Source organism: Dermacentor variabilis, unplaced genomic scaffold, assembly GCF_050947875.1.
Source record: "Dermacentor variabilis isolate Ectoservices unplaced genomic scaffold, ASM5094787v1 scaffold_17, whole genome shotgun sequence".
Classification (NCBI taxonomy): domain Eukaryota; kingdom Metazoa; phylum Arthropoda; class Arachnida; order Ixodida; family Ixodidae; genus Dermacentor; species Dermacentor variabilis.
In genome coordinates, this window is record NW_027460335.1 from 4,764,170 (window position 1) to 4,790,701 (window position 26,532).

At 47.7% G+C, this 26,532-nt stretch overlaps 1 pseudogene; it reads left to right on the plus strand.

Annotated features, from left to right (window-relative positions):
• Positions 1–1,909: 1,909 nt before the first annotated feature.
• Positions 1,910–2,797, plus strand: LOC142568176 (uncharacterized; annotated as a pseudogene).
• Positions 2,798–26,532: the final 23,735 nt, after the last annotated feature.

Sequence of the window (26,532 nt, forward strand, 5' to 3'; positions counted from 1 at the left end):
CTACCCGGACGCCCTACCCGGGTCAGCTCCGAGTTCTACGAGGCCCCTCTGACGTCCGCTACGGACCGTGCACCTGTGTGTGTGTGTGTGTGTGCGTGTGTGTGTGTAAGCCGTCCCAGAGCGACGCGGCATGTTTACAATGACTGGACGAACGTTTGCGTCCCCTTGGAATCAAGGGGGGACCGAGTGGATATAAGCCGCTGTTGTGCGGATGCTCGACGCACTTTTTTAAGCAGTCATGATGGACTGAGACACTGTCTCAAGCAGTCGTGTTAGACTGACGTGCTTTCTCTCGCAGTCATGCTGGACTGATGAACTGCAGGTAACTACTGTAAATAAACCCTTATTCCTCGTTCTCGATGAGAAGCAGTCCTTCCCTTCATCAACGTCCTCAGCGTGGATAAGTTGGACGACGGCATGGGCCAGCTACCTTCTAATTCATGCCGGACTCCAATCTTGACAACGGATCACGAGCGATGGGATTTAGCCCTCAATCCTGACGACTGGCTGAAAGCGGTGAGATGGACTTTGCGACGTGGTGCTGTGTCTGCGGTGAGTGCTTCGTTCTTGCTTTGACTCTATAGGCTTCAGTTTGTGGTTGTTCTGTTTAGACCAATAGGGAAGCTAGATGGTTGAGTGTTAGCTAGGTTGTGTTTTCCTAGCTAGATTTAGCGAGCAGGACCAAGGCAGTAAAGCAGCAATCATGGAGTTAAGGACACTGCTGAGAGACGAATTGTTGATTGTTGATGAGGAAGTTGGTATAGATGTACTCAAGGAAATGCTAAAATCAGAATTATTGGAGCTAATTTGCGAACAGGCCAGTGAGAAAGAAATTGAAATGGGATTGGAACGTCTAAAAAAGAGAGAGAAACGGGAAAGAGAAAGAGAAGAACGGGACAGAGAAAAACGAGAGAGTGAGGAACGCGATAAAGATCGCGAGTGATGAAAAATTCAACTGGAATTTGAAAGCAAACGTTTGGAGTTTTTTCAGGGAAGTGAAGGGGCTCTGGGACGATCAAGTGAGGCAGAATCGTACCGCATGGACAGGCTATTAAAGCCATTTGAGGTCGGGACTGAAATAGGCTTGTTCCTCAGGAAATTTGAAAGGACTTGCGAGAAGATGAAGTTCGGCCCGAGTACATGGCCACAGCGGTTGCTGTCTATGTTGCCGTGTGAGGCGGCGGAAGTAATCGCCAGACTGAGTGCGCAGGACGCATATGATTATGCAAAAGTTAAGGCTAGTCTCCTGAAGAAATACCGCCTTTCAGCCGAAGCTTTTCGGCACAGGTTTAGGAGCACAAGCAAGAAAGATAGCGAGGGGTATCCGGAGTTTGCATAAGGCTTAAAGGCCAACCTGGTCGAGTGGCTGAAAAGCGCGGAAGCGTACGGCAACAGAAATATGATCATAGAATGCATGTGTCTTGAGTAGCTTTACAAAAGCATCCCCCAAGCTGTGAAACTGGGGGTGCAAGACAGAGGGAATGTAAACACTGTGGAAAGGGCGGCTGAATTAGCCGAAGAGTACGCAACGCGTAGAAAGTTGAACACCGAGGACGGAAACTGGGACGGTTGAAATGGACCGCGGAAACCCTTCCCGTTCAAAAAGGGTTCGCAGACTAGACGATCGGAGCCTGTAGACGTGGAGGAAAAGCCCGCAGAAAAGAGCGAGGAGAAACTTAACGGAGAAACCGCACAAAAAGAACAAAAAAGAAAATTCGAATCTTTTAGACCAATTCGATGTTATAAATGCCACGAACTGGGACATATAACTGTAAACTGCGGGAAACTTAGCGTAATTTTCTGCTACGTGGAGGAAAAAGACGAGAATATGGAACTTTTATGTCCATATCTTCACGACCTGCAAGTTAGTGGCAAACCATGCCGAGTGATAAGAGACAGTGCCGTCATGATGGACATTGTCCAGCCGTCTTACGTGACGGTAGTTGATTTCACCGGAGAAGTAGCATGGATCAAACAGGTTGTAGAAGAACACAGCGTGTGTCTGCCCATGGCCAAAGTCAATATCAGTGGACCATTCGGGTAGCTAGAGACTGAGGCTGCAGTTTCCAAATTTTTGTCACTGCAGTACCCTTATATCTTTTCGAATCGTTCGAATCAGTTACTGCGTGACAAAGAGCTTAAACTGGGAGAGGGCATAGCACAGGCAATGACGCGAGGCCGAGCTCGTAAAATCGCGCCGTTTTCGGCTGAAAATGCACAAGCTGCTCCAGCGGAAACATAAAACGGGATAACTTCAATACCCGAATCCGAGCTAGGCTTGCGGGATGAAAAATCAGTCGAGGAGAGCCTGTCAGCTGTCCGGCTCAATGAGAGCGTATCACTAGAGTGTCAAAGTTCAAACCTGCAGGAAGAGCAAGCTGACGCAAACGCAAGCGAGACAGGGTCGTTATTACCACCGGCCTCAAAGAACTTTGATCAGCTCTTACGTGTGGATAGGGAGTCACTGGCAGCTGAGCAAAAGAATGATGAGAGCTTAGCTAAATTACATCACACAGCCAAAAAAGGCATTTCTAGGCGCAACGTGACGATACATGAGAGAGGAGGATTGTTGTATCGCCACTACAGAGATCGAAAGGGTAGGATTTTAGATGAGTTAGTCGTGCCGACTATGTTCAGGAAGGACGTTTTGAGTCTCTGTCATGGAAATGGGTGGTCCGGCCACCTAGGCATAAACAAATCAAAGGAAAAATTGCTTATGGAATACTACTGGCGTGGTTGTTTCAAAGACGTAGAAAACTTTGTAAGATCATGCGACGCCTGCCAGCGCTCTGGTTAACCAGGAGAGATATGGAAAGCTCCACTGAAAATGGTGAAACCTCCCTTAATAACAGAGCCTTTCAGACGACTTGTAATAGACACGGTAGGGCCTCTTCCAAAAACAAAATCGGGCTACAGGTACTTGTTTACCATGCTGTGTCCGGCTACAAAGTTTCCAGAAGCAATCCCTCTGAAGGAGCTCAGCTCCACCAAAGTAGTAGACGCGCTTTTGACAGTGTTTGCACGAGTTGGGTTTCCAGCCGAAATTCAGGCAGATCAAGGGTCAGTATTCACGAGCGCACTGACTTCCACATTCTTGCAAAAGTGCGGGGTAAAGTTAATACACACTTCTGTGTATCACCCTCAGTCAAACAGTGTAAAGAGGTGACATTCAGTGCTTAAGCGAGTTTTGCGTGCGCTCTGTTACGAGCACAAGGAGGACTGGGAGAACTGTCTGCCGGCAACTTTGTTTGCTTTGCGAACGGTTCCACATGAAGCGACAGGGTTCTCGCCAGCCGAACTAGTGTATGGGAGGACACTCCGTTCTTCACTGAGAATGTTAAGAGAGATGTTGGAAAAAAGAGGAGAGAGTCCAACAGCGGCTGAATACGTGTTAAATTTGCTGGAACGGCTAAGCGCAACCCAAGAACTAGACGGAAAGAACATGGGAGTTGCTCAAAAGAACGCCAAATTCTATTACAAGAATGCGAGGCTTCGTACGTTTAACGCCGGAGACCAGGCAATGATCCTCAAACCTTCAAGAAAGAACAAGCTTAAGTTCACTGGGACGGGCCCGTTAAAGTATTGCACAAACTTTCAGATACTAACTATTCCCTGAAAATGCCCGGTCGACGGAAAGAGGTGAGGATATATAACTGCAATTTGATGAAGCCGTACATAGAGCGGAGCGGAGTCGTTAAGTATACCATCAAAGAGCAGGATGGCACTAGTACCAAGTTTAAGGAGTATAGCGCGACCTACAACTCTGAAATTGGCCTAGAAGAAGTAGTAAAACATTCGGTAAGCTCGCGCGCTCTAAGACCCGAGCAGCTAGATGAGCTAAAAGAAGTGTTAGGGGAATATCTCGACAGATTCAGCGATTGGTCGTGTAGAACCGAACTAATAACGCATGAAATAGAGCCGACATCAACCGAACCAGTAAGATCAAAGCCGTACAGGGTGCCTCCAAGACAGAGAGAGATTATGGAGGCAGAGATACAGCGCATGCTACAGTTGGCAGTTATTGAGCCTGATGAGAGTGACTACACGTCACCGCTAATACTGGTAGAAACCCCTAACAAGGACCCTCGTCAGTGTGTTTACTACAGGAAGTTAAATGGCGATCGCTAGGGATCAGTTGTACCCGATACCCAACATTGAGGAACAAATTGAAAGAGTTAGCGCTGCTAATACATTTTAACTATAGATCTCATGCGGGGGCACTGGCAAGTTGCCCTTTCAGAAAGTACCAGCCGCTATGCCGCATTCATCTCACCTGTAGGCACTTTTCGCCCTCTCGCACTCAGCTTCGGGCTGAAGAACGCGCCGTTTAGCATCTCTACGTTAATGGATATTGTCCTAAAAGACTTGCAGGAGTTCGCGTTGCCCTATCTTGAAGATGTAGCAATTTTTTCGGACAGCTGGGAACAACACGTATTGCACCTCAAACAGGTGTTCTCACGGCTGACCGATGCCGGCTTAACGATGAAAGCGGAAAAGTGTAGGTTTGGTTGTTCGCAGGTTACTTATCTGGGCCATGTTGTCGGCCAGGGCATGAGACGGCCGGCCGAGCTGAAAATAGCTACGATTGGAGAATTTTCTCAGTCGCGCACGAAAACAGACCTTCGTTCATTTTTGGGAATTGTGGGGTGCTATCAACGGTTCATTCCGAATTACTCGCAAATGGCAAGTCCATTAACAGACGCCCTCCGAAAGGGAGCGCCAAGTAGCGTACATTGGGATACGGACAAAGAGAACGCTTCCCAAAGTTTGAAAACGCTATTGGTTTCTCGCCATGTGCTTCGAGCGCCAGACTACACAAAGGAATTCATAGTTCAATGCGACACAAGCGACAGAGGTATAGGCGTGGTACTTAGTCAGGTCAGCGACGATAACGAGGAGCATCCTCTCCTCTATGCCAGCCGTAAACTAAATGTAAGAGAGGAAGCCTACAGCTCTTCAGAGAAGGAATACGCTTGGTTAGTTTTGGCCACCCAGAAGTTGTCGTGTTACTTGTACGGAGCGAAGTTCATCTTCGAGACTGACCACTGTCCTCTGACGTGGCTCTATCAAATGTCACACAAAAATGGCCACTTGCTCCGATGGAGCCTCACTCTCCAAGAGTACAACTTCTCCGTTATATATCAGAAGGGAAAGTTGCATAGCAATGCGGATGGTTTGAGCAGGCTAATTTGAATTCTGCGTTTGAGTGTCCCGCCTAACGCTTAGGGTTATTATTGTTAATTTTGTTCAGCCAGGAAGATCCCCTCTCATTTAGCAGGATTCCCTCCATGATTGCTGAATTTGTCCGCACGAAATTGCTTCAAAAATTGGCATAGAGAAATGCAGCATTTTTTGTTTCTGCACTTATGTTTTTTTGAAGCCTAGCGGGCCTAAAGTGATAGCCAAGGTACGTCATCTCGGCGCAGAGCCGTGTTGTGGGGTTCATATTGCAGTCGCCTGTCTTTGTTGGATGTTTCGGGGCGGTGACATCATTACACAAGTGGTTACTGCGAGTGAAGACATCACCCCCTGGCCACCAGCCGTTCTCTTCCTGCCCAGCGGTTATCAGCGCTGGACAGTCGAGACTTTCCGGGCCATGCAGGCGCTTTTAAGAACGGCCCAGCTGAGGTGCAAGTGTTGCCAGCCAGTTGCTACAACGGGCGCCAACGCTTCCTGGAGCGCCACCGCAAACCTCTAGCCACGGCGTCACTAAGTCGCCATTGTGACTAAATGCGTTCGGCGGGCCAACTATTGTTACCCAACCCACCAAATCCGCCCTGTTCTGCTATGAGTGGGGGAATTGCCGCGGAAACGTCGACGAAGGCCCCTTCCCACGCGCCGACCAAGACGCAGGACAATGGCTACCCGGATGCGCTACCCGGGTCAGCTCCGAGTTCTACGAAGCCCCTCTGACGTCGGCTCCCGACCGTGCACCTGTGTGTGTGTGTGAGTTTGTGTGTGTGTGTGTGTGTGTGTAAGCCGTCCCGGAGAGAGGCGGCGTGTTTACAATGACTGGACGAACGTTTTCGTCCCTTTGGAATCAAGGGGGACCGAGTGGATATAAGCGGCTGTTGTGCGGATGCTCGACACACTTTCTTTAAGCAGTCATGTTGGACTGAGACACTCTCTCAAGCAGTCATGTTAGACTGACGTACTTTCTCTCGCAGTCATGCTAGACTGATGAACTGCATGTAAATACTGTAGATAAACCCTTATACCTCGTTCTCGGTGAGAAGCAGTCCTTCCCTTCATCAACGCCCTCAGCGTGGATAAGTTGGACGACGGCATGGGTCAGGTACCTTCTAATTCATGCCGGACTCCAATCTTGACAACGGATCACGAGCGATGGGATTGAGCCCCCAATCCTGGCACCGGCAACTGGCAGATTTTAGTTGATGAATTGGACCCCGAGAAGATGGCCTTCACCGGATGGCTTATATCAGTTCCAAGTCATGCCCTTTGCGCTACGCAATGCCCCTGCGACATTTGAACGTATCATGGACTCTTTTCTGCGAGGCTACAAATGGACCACCTTTCTCTGTTACCTTGACGAAGTTATTGTTTTTTCTCCCACGTTCGGCAGCCATCTTACCCGACTCGCTGCCATTTTCGCGGTCTTCCGAAAAGCCAGCTTTCAAGTGAACTCCACGCAGTGTCAATTCGGGCACCATCAAATTACCGTGCTGGGACACTTCGTTGACGCATCCGGTGTCCAACCAGATCCGGAAAAAGTTTGCGCCGTACGCAGTTTTCGTACGCCACGTTCAGCTTCTGACGTGCGCTGCTTCGTCGGACTGTGTTCTTAGATTTGCCATTTCGTCAAAAATTTCGCCGACGTTTCTCGGCCTTCGACAGATCTTCTAACAAAGAACGTGCCGTTCTTATGGGGCCCTGAGAAAACTCAAGCGTTCGCCGCTCTTATCAGGTTTTGACCATCCCTCCCATACTTGCCCACTTTGATCCATCTCCACCAACCACAGTCCACACTGACGCAAACGACTACGGAATCGGCGATGTTTTCGCCCAACAGCAGAATGGTATCGAGTGCGTGATAGCTTACGGCAGCCGCCTGCTGTAACCTACTGGGAGAAATTACTCCATCACCGAGCGGGAGAGCTTGGTTTTAGTTTCGGCTGTCGCCAAGTTCCGGCCATATTTGTACGGCAGCACCTTTTCGGACGTTACAGACCACCACGCCCTCTGCTGGCGGTCTTCCCTCCGGGTCCCCGAAGGCCGGCTTGGTCGCTGGGCTCTGGGGCTCCAAGAATTTTCATTTGTTGTCAACTCTAAGTGTGGACGTCTGCACAAGGATGCTGACTGCCTCTCGCGTCACCCAGTAAAATCAGGTCACCGGATCATGCGCAGCAGGATCCGGTGACCTGTGGGATGGTTGTGACTGACATGACCGACATGCGCGCTGAACAACAACGTGACGCATCCTTACACTCCATTATCGCCCGAGTGCAATCTGGCAGCACCAATGACACGTGCCGCATGTTTGTGCTGCATGACGGCATCCTCTACTGCCACAATATCAACCCTGACGGCCTTGAGGTGCTCCTTGTCCTTCCTCGTCATCTGCGATCATTCGTCCTCAAAAAACTTCGCGATGCATCGACGGCCAGACACCTTGGAGTTTTGCGTACATACGACCGCGTACGTACCGGTTCTTCTGGGTGGGTTTCTACAACTCTGTGCGTCGTTATGTCGCAACTTGGGATTGTATCAGCACCGGAAGAAACCTCCCCTGCCACCTGTCGGCCGACTCTATCCAAATGACGTTCCCTCTGAACTATTCCTTCGCGAGGGCCATGAAGTGCTTGGCCCTTTTCCGACGACGACTAGAGGGAGTAAGTGGAACCCTGTCGCTACTGATTACGCGACACACTACGCGATAAGAAAGGCGTTACCGTCTAGTTGCGCAATGGACGTCACCAATTTTGTCCTTCACGATGTCATTCTCCAGCACGGTGCGCCTCGACAGTTAGACCGCGGCCGCTTGTTCTTGTCTTGAGTTGTCGACGACCTCCTCCGCTCTTGTGCGACTGAGCACAAGCTGTTCACCGCCTACCAGCCACAAACGAACGGTCTCATGGAACGTCTCAACGGAACACTCACAGAGATGCTGTCGATGTACGTTTCCAACGATCACCGCGACTGGGACGCCACACTGGCCTAATGACGTTCACGTATAACTCGTCCCGACATGACACCGCAGAATATTCGCCCTACAGATTATCTGTAGTATGGTCGCGACCCCACTTTGCCCTTTGGCAGCATCCTACCTACTGTGCCCCCCGTTGCCACTGAATACGCTCGTGAAGTCATCGATCGCGCTCACATGGGGCGAGAAGTCGCCCGATCACGCTTATTAGCCTCGCAGCATCTGCAAAAAGAGCGTTATGACCAGTGCCATCGCGATGTTCAGTTCGCCCCAGGTGCTTGGGTGCTGCTTTGGTCACCATGTCGTCAGGTCGGCCTCTCCCAGAAGCTTCTCTCTCGCTACAGAGGGCCTTATAAAGTCCTACGTCAAGTTAATGACGTCAATTACGAGATCGCGCCGTTACACTTTCATCCATCCTCAAGTCCGTCGCCTGTTGACGTCGTGCACGTTTTGCGGCCGAAGCCATACTTCGCTCGCAGTTCTTCGCCTACCATGCGCCGAGACGGCGCTTCCCCACCTGGGGGTCCTGTTACGGAAGGACGAAAGAAGAGGGAGGGGAAGATGAAGATCGCAAGACGCTGGCTGCTGCCTGTTGTTACTAGCTAGCATCTCATGAAGAAATGCTGACTAGTAACACCTATTCACCTATTTTAACCCCATTGACTATGCTTGTATATACATTGTAAATACAGTCTTATACTCCCCAATATCCCCGTAACAATATAATAAGAGAAATCTACTTTTGTTATCTCCTACGCAATGACAGATTTCTGGTCTTTATCAGAAGACCGTCAATCTGTTCGGTAGCCTTCAGGAGTCGCAGCAGCACTTTTCTGACATTTTAACGCCACAGCGTTAAGGAGCTGGTGTCGCAGAAAAGCCGGTGTCGGCGGCGTTGGCCGTGAGCGAAAAATCCCGGAAGGCAATTCATAAATAAAAAGAACTTGCATGATGGGTTGGGTGGGAATCGAACCAGAGTCTCCGGAGTGTCAGACGGAGACGCTACCACTCAGGCATGAGTTCGATGGTTCAAAGCGCGACAAAAGCGTCTCTAGTGAATGCGGTGTTGCCTTAGCAACGTGCTGTAGAAAGTTATACTGCGTTGTATATTGGCAATTATGAGCATGTAAATTACAGAAGTCGCAGTGAAACTAGTGGCGAAGTACGTCTCCGCTACATTTCTTCTGCGCTTGGCACACACGCAGAGACATCTTGCGGCAAACACAAAAGACCCCCTCCTAGCAATGTACGGCGCTGCCCCGACAGGCGGCGCGCCACTCGTGCGCGTCTCCCCTTCATCTCGTTTGAACGTATTGGAGCCGTGCGGGAACCGTTGCGAGGATGCCCCAATACTCTTGCGTTTAATAAGTTTTCTCGCTCTCTCCCCTTCCAACTTCCAGCGTGCGTCACTCGAACCCTCGTGTTTAGGCGACGCGGCTCCTCTTTCTGCTCACAGCGCGATTCCTATGTGCAGCGTCCGATGCGGGACGCCTCTGGCGTGATCGCTGTGCCGTAGCGCGTCTGGTGGGGAAGCGTCCCCTGCGATGTGTGCCGTGCTGCTGGCGAGGAGTCATGCATCTGTGTGGTGCTCTCAAGCGAGAAAGAGGACGATCTCATCGAGGCGTCAGCCCCATGATCGCGTTCGCCTTCATGGCGCGTCGCGGCCGGGCTTTCGGTGCCGATCACGACGTTTGGCTCGCGTAGATCGTTTCTCCCTTCGAGACACCGAGTTGTTTGGTTCGTTTCGCTTGCTCGGGCGCACGTTGAATTAGTCGGTGGAGCGAACGGGGTGTGATAACTCTATCGCGTTCCACTTTTGAAGGCGAAGCTTAAGCGTCTTCCAATTTTGTTTCTGCGATCTACCAGGTCATGGTTCCAAGATCTTGTTCATTGTGAAAGGTTTTCTGTCAAGATGATTTATATATGTTTTGAGGTCAGGTATTTATTTTAGAATTGCAGGCAGTAAGTAGTAGAGGAGGTGTTCTGAAGTATATTCTTCATCGCAGGCACTGCACTAGGGGCTATTGGCTATTCCAATGAAATGTGAATGTGCACTGCGGAATGCAACGCCAGCTGCAAGCGACACAGCGCTTTTTCGTCACTTAGGGAAGACCAGGTAACAGCTGCTTTTGCATAGACGAATCGAGAGAGTTCCAGAGATGTGCGATTCAAGTGTGTGTCCCTTCCGAAGTGTCATACGGTGTGCTAGCTTGCTTGTGTGGTGGGTTGCGTCTATCCTTGATAAAGGTACGTAAGCGAGGTTTGTCCCTTCGTGTAGCTTCGTCGGCAAGGTCAGGGTCGGAGATACCACAGTGACCAGGCCGCCACTCAAACACGACGTTGTCTTTTTTGACGATCACATGTTGGTGGGGCGCTCGTAATTCGGACAAGAGTTGTTCGCATGACCTGTGACGAAGATCTGATAAAAGACATTGCAGTGGCGCTATTGCGTCACTGAATATTCCCCACCGATTATTTGGTGGTTGTTGAACGGTATAATTAACAGCGCCTCGGAGGGCAGCAAGTTCCGAATCAGTCATGTTGGGAAGCGAGAAATCTTGGATGTGATGCTTACTGATTGTTATGGTATAACCACTGTGCCTGTGGAGCTGCTGGTTGGAGTGGAAGGACCATCTATGTATATCTGAACTCAAAGTGGAAACTATGCAAGACGCCTACAGTTGTTTGAAATGCTAGGTAGACAGCTTAGTCTTCTTTCTTATAGATGGGAAGGAAAGGCGCACTTCAGGTTGTTGCAAACCCCACAAGGCTGACGGCGAGCATTCTGAGAGGGGCGAAGCCAGACAGCAGGGATGCGCGATAGACGATGGGTGTTGACTACGTTGGAGAATAAATCACGCTTGCGTTCGTCATTCTTGCAGGCAAGCAAGGTGGTTTGATTGCATACTTGAAATATGGAGAATATGAACGTTTAGTGTGTCGGTGGTAATATACTCGTAGGTCATGATCGGGAGGGAGTTATTAAGACGGTTCCAGCTATACTTCCAGTTCCAGTCAAGATGGTTCCACTGAACGCAAGTCCAAGGCAAATGCGTAGTTTGTGTGCGCTTGAGTACTATGAAGGGCTGTGAGATTGGAAGTGCAATTTTGTAGAAAGCACTCCTTTGTGGTTTCGAATTGAAAACACAAAGCAGTTTTCTTACAGTGGCAATTACAATGCCTAAAGTATACTCTATGTACTACAACGCAGCTTAGGCTGCCTAGAAAAAGAAAACTGCAGCACCTTCTGCCTCAGCATGTCTCGATCCAGCGTTGGTAATTTACACAAAGGGAGAACTCTTCGCTTCTTGAGCACATAAAAGAGAACCTCACAAACCTTCATAAGGAAGACACCACAAGCCTTAAATATGTCACTTGATTTTTGACCCTCCGCCCGGGAATTATAACTTCAACATGTCCCATACTACTAATGATAGACGCTTCGGCTTCTTTCTGGCTGCTGCCATACGGCCCAAAGGGCATATTTTCCTAAAATATTTGGACCGAGCAGCCTGTGTCAGTTCAGCAAACAGATTCGTCATGTATATTACTCAAGCAACAAACGCCAGTAAATTGCTCAAGTAAGTTGAACATGTAGCACGGAAAAGGGAATATATATTGGTACATTCCTCTTCGTGTTTTCCAAACTGCTACAAGCGTCAATAAGCTTTACTTCAATTTACCGCAACTTCAAGTAAACGCGTGAAGAACCGCCTAATTTTGAGAGGCAGTTAAAGGAGCAAGTATTGCAGGTAGAATTTAAACTGCAGTATTAGTTAAGTACTTGTGTTTCTGCCGAACGTTTCTGTGAAGAAATACAAAAATTCTATACTGTACCATGAACTACTCATCGTGAGCAAATCGGTTTTAGCAGACTAAAATCAAGGTAACTGTTGTAGAATTCATAGCCAGCGTTCGTGACAGACATTTTGCACGGTGGCAGGTTTGGTATCATAACTGTATCCTTATATGTTACGTTCTTGCAGTTGTCGATCCGCGCATGAAAAACCCACAATGCGCTGGTCTGCGCTCCTTCGGCTCACACTGCAGCGTCACCCTTGAGAACTGTTTTCTCGTCTAAGACAAACTATTTGCATACATTTTCGCGAACGAAGACGACGTGAAAAAAACTTGGAGGACGCTTAAGCTTCGCCTTCAAGAGTGGAACGCGATAGCGTTATCGCACCCCGTTCGCACCGCCCACTCATTCGCTCGGCATGCTCTTGAGTCACACAAAGACACAGTTTTCATATACAACACTTCTAAGTCCACAGCACAACTTTTTTCTAATTATTTGTTCCAGGAGCACCACGCAGACACATGACTCCTCGCCAGCAGCACGGCACACATCGCAAGGGATGCTTTCCCACCAGACTCGCTACGGCACAGCGATTGCGTCAGAGGCGTCCCGCATCAGACGCTGCACCAGGGAATCGCGCTGTGCGCGGAAAGAGGAGCCGCGTCGCCTAAACACGAGGGTTCGAGTGACGCACGCTGGAAGTTGGAAGCAGAGAGAGTGAGAAAACTTATTAAACGCAAGGGTATTGGGGCATCCTCGCACCGGTCCCCGCACGGCCCCAATGCGCTCAAACGAGACGAAGGGGAGAAGCGGGCGAGTGGCGCGCCAACTGTCGGGGCAGCGCCGTACATTTCGAGGAGGGGGTCTTCTGTGTTTACCGCAAGATGCCTCTGCGCGTGCGCGATGTGCAGAAGAAATATAGCGGAAACGTACTTCGCTACTGGTTTTACTGCGACTTCTGTAATTTACATGCTGATAATTACTGATGCACACCGCAGTGTAACTTTCTACGGCAGTTTCTAAGGCAACACCGCATTCACTGCGGTGAATGCGGTGTTTGCGGTGAATGCGGTGAAGCGACGTACGATTTGGTTATGAGACACGTGGTAGTGTGGAACTACATAATAATTTTGCCTACCTGGGCTCATTTGACATGCACCCAATACACGTTCTTGCGTTTCGCCCCCACGGAAATACGGCGAAACGAGGCAGTAGGCCTATCTGGGCGAACGACGAATCTGGCCGCAGCTCGTCTTAGTGCGCTTATTTTTGCCAACATGATTATTGTGGACTTAACTCGTTTTCGATCGTTTTTGATAGGATGCAGCGATGGCCTAGAGGTTGAGTGTTCGCCTCGCGTGCAAAATGACAGTGGTTCAGATCCCGTTGCCGCACAATTTCCCACTGGATTTAAAAAAATTAAATTGTATAAACAGGCCTGGAGTGCGGCCTGGCCCCAGTGACCAGACCCGGTAACGCACTCCCTCCCCAGATCAGGATTGGCCAACCTGGTGCAGTACTTGGCCGCAACCTCCTATATGAAAAAAATTGGCAGTGGCTTTGCTCGGCTATGCCAGGATATACGTAGCGAAAGCTAAGGCATAGCATGGTTATTGACGACCACACCTTGGTTATTCTTGATTGGGAAGTCCAGGTTAGTCTGGCTTTCCAGCTATGTTGCGGCCTTTACCCAGTCGTTCGGCGCTCTGTTCATCTGTTTCCTGAGCGATTCGTTTCCTCTTCATCTCACTCCGATGTCGATTCCAGGCCTCCTCCTGCTTATCAGAAATGTCGCCGTCCAAACTGCCGTCTCAACTGTGGTTGCGGCCCACGCGAGCTCTCCTTTTAAATCCTCCGACATATTATCAGGCATGCGACGCAGCTGGCGAAGCGAGCAGAGGCGAGCACGACGACGAGGAACGCGGTATGACGTCATACGAAACGGCGGCGGCGGTGACGCGCGGCGCTGCGCAGCGGCGGAACACCTGTGGCTCCGTGTATCTAGTGGTGCATGCGCAGTAGTGACTAGGGAGCGAGAGAGAGAGAGATAAATATCCGCGCCCAGGCACGCGTTGTGACGTCATGTGCCTCCTCGGAGCACCGCCACGACAAAATCGCAAGTTCGCGGCCAGTAAAGCATTCGCTGGAAAGCGGACACGTCCTGTGCTACTGGTGCTTAGCGCAGACACTAGAACTAGAAGTCGCATTCCTGATTATAAGGATATAGCTGGTAATGTACAGGAATTTTATAGCATTAACGAGAGGTTGGCAGGTTACTCTTGTGAAACCTAATAAAAAGTACAAATTGAAGGTCGTGCAGGTCTACGCGCCTACATCCAGTAATGAAGACCAGCAAGTCGAAAGCTTCTATGAAGACGTAAAGTCGCCGATGGGTAAAGTCAAAGCAAAATACACTATACTGATGGGCGACTTAAATGCGACGGTAGGCAAGAAGCAGGCTGGAGACAAGCCAGTGGGGGAATATGTCATAGGTTATAAGAATATCAGGGGAGACTTATTAGTAAAGTTTGCGGAACGGAATAATTTGCGGATAATGCATACATTCTTCCGCAAGCGGAATAACCGAAAGTGGACGTGGAAGAGCCCGAATGGCGAGACTAGAAAAGAAATAGACTTCATACTCTGCGCTAACCCTGGCATCATACAAGATGTGGAAGCACTCGGCAAGGTGCGCTGCAGGTAGTATGGTAAGATCTCCAATTAGCAAGACTTGAGGAGGGAACGGAAAGAACTGGTACGTAAGTTAGCGGAAAGAGGAAAAATAGAGGAATTCCGGATCAAGCTACAGAACTTGTATTGGGCTTTAACTCACGAAGAGGACCTTACTGTCGAAGCAATGAACGACAATCTATGTGCATCATTAAGCAATGTGCAATGAAGTCGGTGGCAACTTCGTTAGACAGGATACAGGTAAGCTATCCCAGGAGACGAAAGATCTGATTAACAAACGCCAATGTATGACAGCGTCTAACCCTACAGCTAGAATAGAACAGGCAGAACTTTCGCAGTTATTCAACAAGAGTAAGGCAGCTGACATAAGGAAGTATAATATGAATAGAATTGAGCATGCTCTCAGGAACGGAGGAAGTGTACGAGCAGTGAAGAAGAAACTAGGAATAGGGAAGAATCGGATTTATGTGTTAAGAAACAAAGCCGGCAGTATCATTACTAATATGGAGGAGATAGTTCAAGCGGCTGAGGAGTTCTATAGAGATTTAAACAGTACCAGTGGCACCCACGACGATAATGGAAGAGAGAATAGTCTAGAGGAATTTGAAGTCCCACAAGTAACGCCGGAAGAAGTAAAGAAAGCCTTGGGAGTTATGCAAAGGGGGAAGGCAGCTGGGGAGGATCAGGTAACAACAGATTTGTTGAAGGATGGTGGCCAGATTGTTCAAGAAAAACTGGCCACCCTGTATACCCAATGCCTTATGACTTCGAGCGCACCGGAATCTTGGAAGAACGCTAACATAATCCTAATCCATAAGAAAGGGGATGCCAAAGACTTGAAAAATTATAGACCGATCAGCTTACTGTCCGTTACCTACAAAGTATTTACTAAGGTAATTGCAAATAAAATCAGGAACACCTTAGACTTGTCAACCAAAGGACCAGGCAGGATTCCGTAAAAGCTACTCAACAATAGACAACATTCACACTATCAATCAGGTGATAGAGAAATGTGCGGAATATAACGAATCCTTATCTATAGCTTTCATTGACTACGAGAAATCGTTTGATTCACTCGAAACCTCAGCTGTCATGGAGGCATTACGGAATCAGGGTGTACACGAGCTGTATGTAAAAATACTGAAAGATATCTATAGCGGCTCCACAGCCACCGTGGTCCTCCATAAAGAAAGCAACAAAATCCCTATAAAGAAGGGCGTCAGGCAGGGAGTTACGATCTCTCCAATGCTATTCACAGCGTGTTTACAGGAGATATTCAGAGACCTGGATTGAGAAGAATTGGGGATAAAAGTTAATGGAGAATACTTTAGTAACTTGCGATTCGCTGGTGATATTGCCTTGCTGAGTAACTCAAGGGACCAACTGCAATGCATGCTCACTGACCTGGAGAGGTAAAGCAGAAGGGTGGGCCTAAAAATTAATCCGCAGAAAACTAAAGTAATGTTTAACAGTCTCGGTAGAGAACAGAAGTTTACGAAAGGTAGCGAGGAACTTGAAGTGGTAAGGGAATTCATCTACTTATGGCAGGTAGTGACTGTGGATCTGCATCATGAGCCTGAAATAATGAGATGAATAAGAATGGGCTGGGGTGCGCTTGCCAGGCGTTCCCCAATCATGTACAGCAGGTTGCCATTATCCCTCAAGAGAAAAGTGTATAGCAGCTGTGTCATACAAGTACTCACCTACGGGGACGAAACCTGGAGGCTTACGAAAAGGCTTCTACTTAAATTGAGGACGACACAAAGAGCTTGTAAAGTTAAGGGGGGGGATATGAAGAGAGCAGATTGGGTGAGGGAACAAACGGGAGTTAATGACATCCTAGTTGAAATCAAGAAATAGAAATGGGCATGGGAAGGGCATGTAATGAGGAGGGAAGATAACCAATGGTCGTTAAGGGTTACGGACTGGATTCCAAGAGAAGGGAAGCGTAGCAGGGGGCGGCAGAAAGTTAGGCGGGCGGATGAGATTAAGAAGTTTGCAGAGACAACATGGCCACAATTAGCACATGACGGGGGCAGTTGGAGAAGTATGGGAGAGGTCATTGCCTTGCAGTGGGCGTAGCCAGGCTGATGCTGATGATGATGAGACCTACAGCGCAGAAATCCCAGAAACAAGTGCTCGGTAAATTTGTAGTGTACAGTCCACTGATGCAAATAAAATTCGGCGCGCTTAGTACAATCTTTTTTTCCTATATTGGCTGTGGCGACGGCTACCTATACTTCTAACCGACTTTCACTTCCGGAAAAAGGCCTGTTGTCGACTGCAACGGTCGCAGAGGCAGGCATCGTACGCTTCCTTATATTACGAACGTTTTTAGCTTTGCGAATACGATTTTGTAGAACGAGTTTTCATACAATAAAGTTTATTCGTAAGCTTACTAAGTGTATTGTGGCAGTGATATATAGGCGAACTGGGTTGTCTATTTAGACATGGCTCATCGGCCATTTACGCATCATTGGTGGCTCTCATGCACGTTCCCAAATTTATAGCAGTATTTTCTTTGCACACATAATTCAATTAAGGAAACTTTTGTCGTCATACAATGAGTGACAACCTTCGAGAAAGTTCGGATGCATGATGGCGCGTCTTACGCAGAGTGCTAGAAATTGAACAGTTATCGGACGGTAAGAAATACTCAAAAGAAAACGATCTTATATGCGCCGCAGTGTATGTGGTGGCTTGAAAAATATTGCTTTTTGGTTTTCAGCTTTGCTGTGGTATTGTTCATGTCGGTTCCAAAACATTGAGGCATTTTACTGAAATAGAAGTGCTACCGAGCAATTCCATTTGTCGAAACATTGTCGTTGGCTTGATTTCTCGGTGTGTCAGAAGTGTCAATTTTAGAGGACGGATTTTTCATGACCCATCCCACACACAAGAAAATAGCGCGATAACAAAACAGGGAAATAATGCTATCGCACTTTCTGCTGATCAGCTGTTGACGGTGGCACAGCGACTGCTCAGAAGCTTGTAACAGTGTATAGAAAACTTAAGATTACACCCGTTTTAAAACAACCATTCGTTCAATCTGTGGAGCTTAGCAACCTTTTCTGAGAAAGGGCTACATAAAACGTGTTTTAAAATCAGCGACGTCGCACAACTCCCGGATAGCAACCGCTATCATTGTTTTTGAATTATGCTTCGCCGCCTTGGTGCGGTACGGCTGTTTAAAAAAAGATATACAGTAAACTCTCAGTTGCACGAACGTTGGTTTATCGAATATTTCAGAATAACGAACTTTTTAAAAATCCCCGGCAGTTTTCTTATAGATTCCATGAAAAATGTTTCACTTGAATGAATTTCGGAACAGTCAATATTTCTGTTTAACGAACTTGCTCAGAGGACCAAGGCTTATTTTTACGATCAGAACCGATGCCTGCCCTCATCAAGCAACAGCTCCAGCGGCAATATAACGTTGCTGGCGCTACAGCGCCCCTGGCGCAAAGCGGCGGCGCAGAAAACGAACGGCAACGAGGCATGGCCTCCGAGATTGTTCGCAAAAAACGAACAAGCATGTGATCCCGGAGTCCATGAACAAAGTAACATCGCTGGCGCTTAGAACGCCGCCAGAGCAAAGTGACGATCTGTCACACCACAAACCACGTGGTGTCTGTTTTTTTCCGACCGGCTAGTCGTGGCATGGTCGTCGTCTCTTTCTTTCTTTCGAAGAGGCGAAGAAGACGAAGAAGAGATGAAGAAAAGGCAACTGCCGAGCCAGTTTCAAGCTCTATAATTTTAGCTGAGGTTGTAGGGCACATTGGAAAGTTGAGAGTTGTACTTGTTGATATGTACAAATTCCATTTCACACATTTCTAACTATATGGATGCCATGTCTTTTGCGCCATGAATTGCACTTCAAATTTTTGACTCTGTATGCCATGTCTTATGTTGGTCTAGTGAATATTCAGTTTAGTGAACTTTCAGTTAAGTGAACTATTTCCTTCGGTCCCTTGAAGTTCACTCAAGTGAGAGTTCACTGTACTTAGTAAAATTGCATAAACGCAAATGACAATTGTTTCCCCTGGCTGTTGCAGTGTTTTTATAAGTAATAAAATTATAGAATGGAGCAACTTTACTGCGTGAGGGAAAGAAAAGTGCTTTCCGTCCCTTCAGTTTCAGTCTTCGCGCTTCATCTGAGACCGCAGGACAGCTGGTGCCTGCTCAGCACAGCTTGTTCCACCCCTCATGCGTGTTGCGGATGCTGTTGTGTTGTACGGGTTTTCCTTGGACTTGGCGTCAATTTCTGCTTTCGCTGGAATTCCGACCACCATGGGCAACTTCGAAACCATTGGAATTTGTAGTCTCATTCATCGACTAAGCCAGACCAGCTCCATCATACGAACAGATCATTATGTCGAGGCATCAGGAGAAAGCCGTCTGCGGAAATGAGGGAAATGCGGCTGAGAAATGGTGGGCGCAGGTAGGAACTAGATAAGCGTGATGGTACCATCGCTTTTGTTCTATTTGGGATATACTTTTACGCTGCCCTATTGCAAAAACCAGTGCCACTGGGACCCAGTGCGCCGGATTATGGGCCCAGTGCGGCGCGCTGGACGCTGGGGCGCTGGGAAGGCGCGGCGCACTGGAAGGCACTGGCTATTCGTGCGAAAAACAGCTCTAGCGCGGTAAATATGCGGTGCCTGGACACCGTACATATTGTTTTGAATACAGAAAGCAAGAAAGAGCGCTTTAGTGCAATAAAAAAAGAAAAAAAAACGTAAAAATTAAAACTGCTCCAACAAGGATTCGAACAACCGACCTACAGATCCCAAGACTGCCACTTTACAACTACGCCACGCCGCCAGGCGGCAATTCGCGGATAATTTGCCATGTCAAAGCCGAGCAGCAGTTTGTTTCGCAGAGCTACGTCTCCTATAGACATGGTTGATGCGCTATCGCCCAGCAACTAAAACTCACGCCTGTACCAGAAAGAAAAAGTTGCTGTCCGTATTCAGCAGTATGCTTGGAAGTGCCACACCATCGATTTTCACTTGCGATTGCTATTTTAACTTCGAAAAAAAGTCCTAAATGAACTGCCGACCCGGGATGGTGTATGGCCTGTTACTGCCGATTTCGATAGCCATTTCTTGTTCTTCACGCAAAGGATATGAACCGTTTCCTTAGTTCTGTGATGCCTTTCAGTCAACACGCCTGTCTAGTCCTAGATCTTCGTCAGAGAAGCGCGGGCTAGTGCTGGGAGCCTTCGGCGATAGCACACATACCTGTGTTTATGACGCGTCACACTGCGGTCATCGCTTCTTGTGCTGGCACTGTAGACATGCAAAAACTGTTTATTTAAGAACATCGATGCGAAAGCTGACATACAGAGTGATTTATCCTTGTTAGATTTCTTGATTCCTGCGCCTAGACACGCCCACAGGACGGACTCGGCGGATACGCTAGGCCTAAGCTTCGGTGGGGAGCGATCTCGGCGCGTGTAGTTAAAATAGCAATCGCAAGTGAAAATCGATGGTGTGGCACTTCCAAGCATACTGCTGAATACGGACAGCAACTTTTTCTTTCTGGTACAGGCGTGAGTTTTAGTTGCTGGGCGATAGCGCATCAACCATGTCTGTAGGAGACGTAGCTCTGCGAAACAAACTGCTTCTCGGCTTTGACACGGCAAATTATCCGCGAATTTCCGTCTGATGGTGTGGCGTAGTTATTGCTAGGAGATTTTAATTGTGTATGTTACGCGGCCGATCGAGTGAAAAAACCTTCCAGTGCGTGACAAAAGTGCTTTACTTTTAAACACACTAGTGCAAGAATCTAATCTGGATGACGTCGGTAATTTCCTGTGTACTACCGGCACGCCTGCATTCACACATTTTCAAGGGCAAAGTCACGCAAGGCTAGATAGAGGGTGTGTCGCACTGCAGCTTGTTCCCATGTGTGGCAGCTATAGTGTGAAACACGTCTTGTTCAGCGATCACAGCCTTGTAACTTTTAGTGTAGGTTCCAAAGAAAGAAAATCGAAGTTTAACTGGAAGTTGTGGAAGTTCAGCGATGGGCTGTTAATGAACGAATCCTTTTGTGAAAGCGTGAAGCAAAAGTTAGATAATTTGATCGAAGCCGAAGACGGCAACGTGCTAGAATTATGGGAGAACTTTAAACAAGGAGTCAAGATCAGTGCTATAGAAGAAGCCACTAAAGAAAAATTTCTTAAAAGGAAAAAAGAAAATGAACTGCAACGTGAGCTTGATTTTTTGTACACCGTGGAAAGCGAGAGACCCGGGAGCCGAACAAAAGAAATAAAAGAACTGAAAAGCCAGCTTGAGCTTATCGAAGAAGAGAAGTTCAAAGGAGCAGTTATAAGGGCACGAGCTGAAAGGGTTTGGCTAGGTGAGACACCGGCTAAACGAGCTTTATCTGACGAAAAGGCATACGCGAGGCGAAATAAAATCAGAATGATTCAATACGAGAACGAGATCACGAGCCAACCTCAAAAAATTGAAGAGGCGTTTCTTGATCATTATAGCAAATTATTCGGGACTGTTAAGGACGTCACAGAAGAATTCAAGACGGACTTTTTGTCAAACATGCCGCAATTAGGGGAAGACATTCAAAAACGTTTGGAGTGGCCTCTGAGCATCACCGAAGTGGAAGGAGCCATATAGGATTTAGTTGTAGGCAAGTCTCCGGGACCTGATGGACTCGGAGCGGCCTTTTATAAAGCCTTCAAAAGTGATGTCAGTCAGATCCTGTTACGGTTGTTTAAGGAGGCCTATGCGCAAAAACAGGTTCCTCCTTCTTTTCGGACATCGCTCGTAGTCCCGATACCGAAATCAGAGGACCCAGAAAAATTGTTAGCTGTCGACGCTTACCGGCCGATATCACTAATGAATGTAGACTATAAGATATTTACAAAAGTGCTCGGAAAGCGATTACAGGGAGTGGTGACCAGAATAGTAGGGTCGCATCAAACATGCGGCATTAAAGGAAGGTCTATCTACACGAACATTCATATTGCCAGAAGCATTTTAGAATACTGTAACGACCTAGGTGAACACTGCGCCATGTTACAGTTAGATATGCAGAAGGCTTTCGACCGTGTGGCCCATAAAATTCTTTTCAGTATTCTTGAACACATAAAGGTAGGGGATTAGATCTTAGATGGGGTAAAGATGTGCTATCAAGACTGTACCGCCAGCCTCATTATAAACAAGGAGGTTACCAAAACCTTTAGCGTCCGGTCATCTGTGCGCCAGGGGTGTGGTTTGTCGCCTCTTTTATTCGCAATTTACCTAGAGCCGCTTTGTAGGAAAATCAAGAATGACCATAGAATATCGGGTTTCAGAGTGCAGTCCGCGGAAGTGAAAGTGCTGGCATACGCGGATGACATCGCGTTGTTTTGTCGGGATAAAGAAAGCATCGAAATCGCGGTCGCAGAGGCTTTATCATACTGCAGAATGACAGGCAGTGCTATCAACTTTGATAAATCCCTAGGGGTATAGATCGGCAACTGGGAAGACCATCCGAGTACGTTTGCAAATATCCGCTGGACAGTCACGCCGGCAAAGTACCTAGGGGTGCCGCTTGAGCACTACCGTGACGCCGTTGATTACTGAAATGCCGAAACTGAAAGGGTTCGTGAAGGTACACTTAAATGGGGAGGCCGCAATTTCTCTATGATTGCTCGTGCGACAGTGTGCAACCTGTTTGCCGTCGCTAAAATTTCTTACGTGCTCCAAGCGTTGTGCATGTCAAGGGCTAACATACAACGTTTACACAGAGTGCTCGCAGTGTTTGTGTGGGGTTCAAGCTGGGAGCGCACCAGTCGCACTAATCTCTTTCGTTCGGTTAAAAATGGAGGATTAGGTCTGGCACATTTGTTCATTAGGCAGATTGTGTCGAGGTTTGTTTTCTTGCGGGACCAAAATGACCCATCTTTAGTAACTATGTTTCAAACAAGGCTGAGCGAAGCTATACCTGAGTTTATTGTATCGTCACATCGGTGCAGTCAAGGCAGAGCGCGTGGTTTCCTAAAAGAGGTAGCCTTGGCTTTTCAGCTGTTAAAGGTTCGGTTTTCCATGGAATACTTAAGTAGGGTACCACGAAAGCGCTTATATAAGGACCTGGTAGACACAATGTTGCCGGTGCCATTGTATCGCTCGATGTTCTGCATTGGACCTGAAAAGGATGTACTAAAAAGAGTAAAACGAATGCCAGTACGCCCGTCGGTAAAGTCCTTCTTTTTCCAGCTCCACACCAATACTTTACCTGTGAAACCGTGGCTAGATGAAAAAGGCCTTTCCGTGCCTTGGAGCGTCAACTGTTTACCATGCCGGAAACCCGAAACAGTAGAACACATTTTTCTTGACTGCTGGGATGCTGTGTTCCATTGGGACATCTTACAGAGAACACTAAAGAAGGACTTGCCGATTACACCATATGGGATTCGTTTCTTGCCTACTCTAAATGAAGACAAAGTACCCTTTGACAAGTTCATGCTCGTGTCTTTACATAGCTTATGGAAAACTAGAATAGCCGTGAGACATGCCGATGTCAATGCCCGGCCTGTTAGAGAATACTTCGTTGAAAGCATTTGTCATATTAAGGAAATGTATATTTTGCAAAAAGAAAAACCAACATGGCTCAGTGTGATGACTGAGCTAGCGAATTTCAAGCGTTTTTAGCCCTGTGACTGCCAACCAATGGCAGAGATTTTGTCGTGACCGTTGTGTATTGTTAAAATGTCTTGTTTTGTAGCCTTGTTGCCATGTCGGTAATAAAGAAAAAAAAAGATGGCGTGGCGTAGTGGTGAAGTGACGGTCTTGGGATCTGTAAGTCGGTCGTTCGAATCCTTGTCGGAGCAGTTTTATTTTTACGTTTTTTTTTCTTTTTTTATTGCACTAAAGCGCTCTTTCTTGCTTTCTGTATTCAAAAAAATATATACGGTGTCCAGGCACCGCATATTTAACGCGCTAGAGCTGTTTTTCGCACGAGTAGCCAGTGCCTCCCAGTACGCCGAGCCTTCCCAGCGCCTTCCCAGCGCCCCAGCGTCCAGCGCGCTGCACTGGGCCCATAATCCGGCGCACTGGGTCCCAGTGCCACTGGTTTTTGCAATAGGGTGTCCGGAGGTTCCCTGACTTGTGTAACACTCCCGCATTACCAGCGCTCAAATGGACGATGATCGCTTAAAGAAAACACTGTACTGTACTCATCGGTGTGTTCACCCTAAGTCGCCCGCACCCTTAACTGCTGCTTACAATAAGTATCTTTCATTCGGTGTTCCTAATCATGTCGAAATAAAGCAGATAATTATGCACGATATGAAAGAAAGAATAACTATAAAGCTAACTTTCTACGCCACTTAAATAACCGGGTTTCGCCCAGCTAACACCAATTCAAACTTTAATAGTTCAACAGAGCTTGCTAACTTAATGTTGTATATTATTTGGCTTTAATACATACCCCACAACTTTTACATGAAGTTGCCAATTCTGTTTTCTTGATAAACATTACACCAGCACCATGAGACAGCGAATAATTGCCGCCACGTATGCGAAAGCTTTCACCTGTGAAACGCTAAGTGCGCAGCAGAATGTGTATTCCAGAATATGGTCCCGAATTTAGGAGGGAATAATAGAGAGTTATAGCCCAGTGGAATTTACGGGCGACAGAGGAGACGTTGCAGGAGCACCATACGAATGGAAGAGCTTAGCTCAGCGATCCCTCGCTCGGTCAAGAGGAACGATTGTCCCGCCACTTGCCGAACAAGGTTGAACATACTGTGAGAAGATCGGTACGCTCGCTTCAGGTTCTCGATTGCGGTCATTCATTTCAAATCGTCCCCAGGTGGCCTGGCTGCTGAAAACTTTCACAGGGGACCGAGGTCCTTTTCAGCTATGAAACATTTCCGAGGCTTTTTCGCTTGCATACGAGCCAGCAGCACGTTTGAAGACGACGCCGACGACACGCCGCTGTTCGCGCGAGTGGTCGCCACGTTTGCTTCGCAAAAATGCTGCGCACGCTCCGACGGGGAGACGAGATCATCGAGCTAGTATACGGCTCCGTCAGCACGCTTCCCGCCCAGCGTACGGTGCATTCGCAGTGGCATCTCTGCTGGTTTGCCGGGCCCGCTGGCCCGTAAAACTGCTGAGCTATAACTATCCATACTACTCCACGGCTGGTGAACTTGTACGTAGCATCTTCAGTCATGGAAGTGCACTTACATTCAGAATGAGGTGGTATACACCATGAGGTGGTATACACCAGCTGACACAACATAAAGTTAGTAACAATTTTCACCGAAAGTTCCCTCCGCTTAGCTTAATACCTACTGTAGCTGGTGCAGCTAGCACAAAAGAGAATGAGAAGAACTCCTCGCGTCTAATATGAAATGTTTAATTCAATCGGTGCAACTATAATAATTTTAGCTCTGGAGCTAGATAATGATGTAGTATTGCATATACTTACCAAACCTGCCAACATGAAGGACCTGCTCCATGCCAGTCAACCAGAAGATGAGAGAAAATGAACTGGAACAAATAAAAACACTAACAATGTTTAGACTGATTTGCCTGGCTAAAATTTCACAGACGATTCCGACATTCTCTAGTTCGAAGTATGAGCGCAGCTCTATACGTGCTTTCATTTCGCGATATAATGATCGAAATAATTTCAGAGAGACATGTAACAGAGTCAGCAATCATCGGAAATCTCATCTGCAGGTCAAGGGCGTCGGCTTGCATACATGACTCGTCAAAGGTTCAAGTGTCATTGATGCTGCTACTTGGCTTCCAGAAAGTACTACACAATTTGCGCCGCCCATACGATCAGGCTACAAAGCAATCGCAAACCATGGCAATCGAAACAAGCGCGAAGGAGACCAAACCAAGTGAACCAAATATGCGCGAGCACACTATAGTACAAAAGTAGCATTACGGCTGAGACAAGATACGAGTACGTATTGAGAGGTCGGGTGGGTGCGCATGAAACCAGTTTATTGCGCGCACGTCACTAAAGGGGCCGCCCTCATTGCTGTTCGCAGTTCGCCGCTCGCGTCTTTCATCTGCCGCTTCGAGTTCGTTCTTTCATCTTTCGCTGTTGTGCTCGTCCGCTCGGTTACGCCACCGACGCTCGCCGCAGGAACGGGCAATTGGAGTCATAGAGTTAGTAGAACAACTCTAAATGAAAAGCTGGGCCAGAAAAGTGGGAACCTCTAGGGCGCCGCCCTGTTGCTACTGGTCAATGTGGCCAGCGCAATTACTATTGAAAGAGCTGAAAACAAGTACAGGTCACCTTATGCTTTCTCATCTAAAAACGCATACCTGATGGCTTTATGAAGGTGGTGCGTTAATATTAAGTTTACAGAAAGCGATCGCCAAGTCCGTGACTTATGTAAATCACGATGTACGCATTCATGCAATAAAGGATGACGCGAATTTCGGTTTCGAATCTGTTTTTTTGGATACGTAGTAGTTTCGTACAGTTCAGGTTTGACATGTGATCGCGCGTCGACATCGGACGCTATGGCACACTCGTGCCTTATGTGCCACCGAAGCCCCGAAGTGCTCTGGCATATACCTTCACATGTAAGTAAACGAATGTATCTGCTTGTTGAAAATATCACGCGAGTAGGCAGCTCTTGTGGTGCATCACAATCGTTTGAGAAGCGTCAGAGTAGAGCATTTTTCTGCAAGCGGAGTGGTGTTTTTATTTGCAAGTTTCCCTTCAGTAAGAAATTGCTGGACAGGCGGACCAGCGCACCGGAATTGTACTGGCGAAGCCACAAGCAACTCGAAGAATCTGTTTAACTGTTGCACTTTGAACAATCATGCTTCTACAAAGGCCACAGCAGAAAAACAGCCTGATGCCGAGTATTTCTGTGCCACGAAGTAATCAAGAGGCGAGT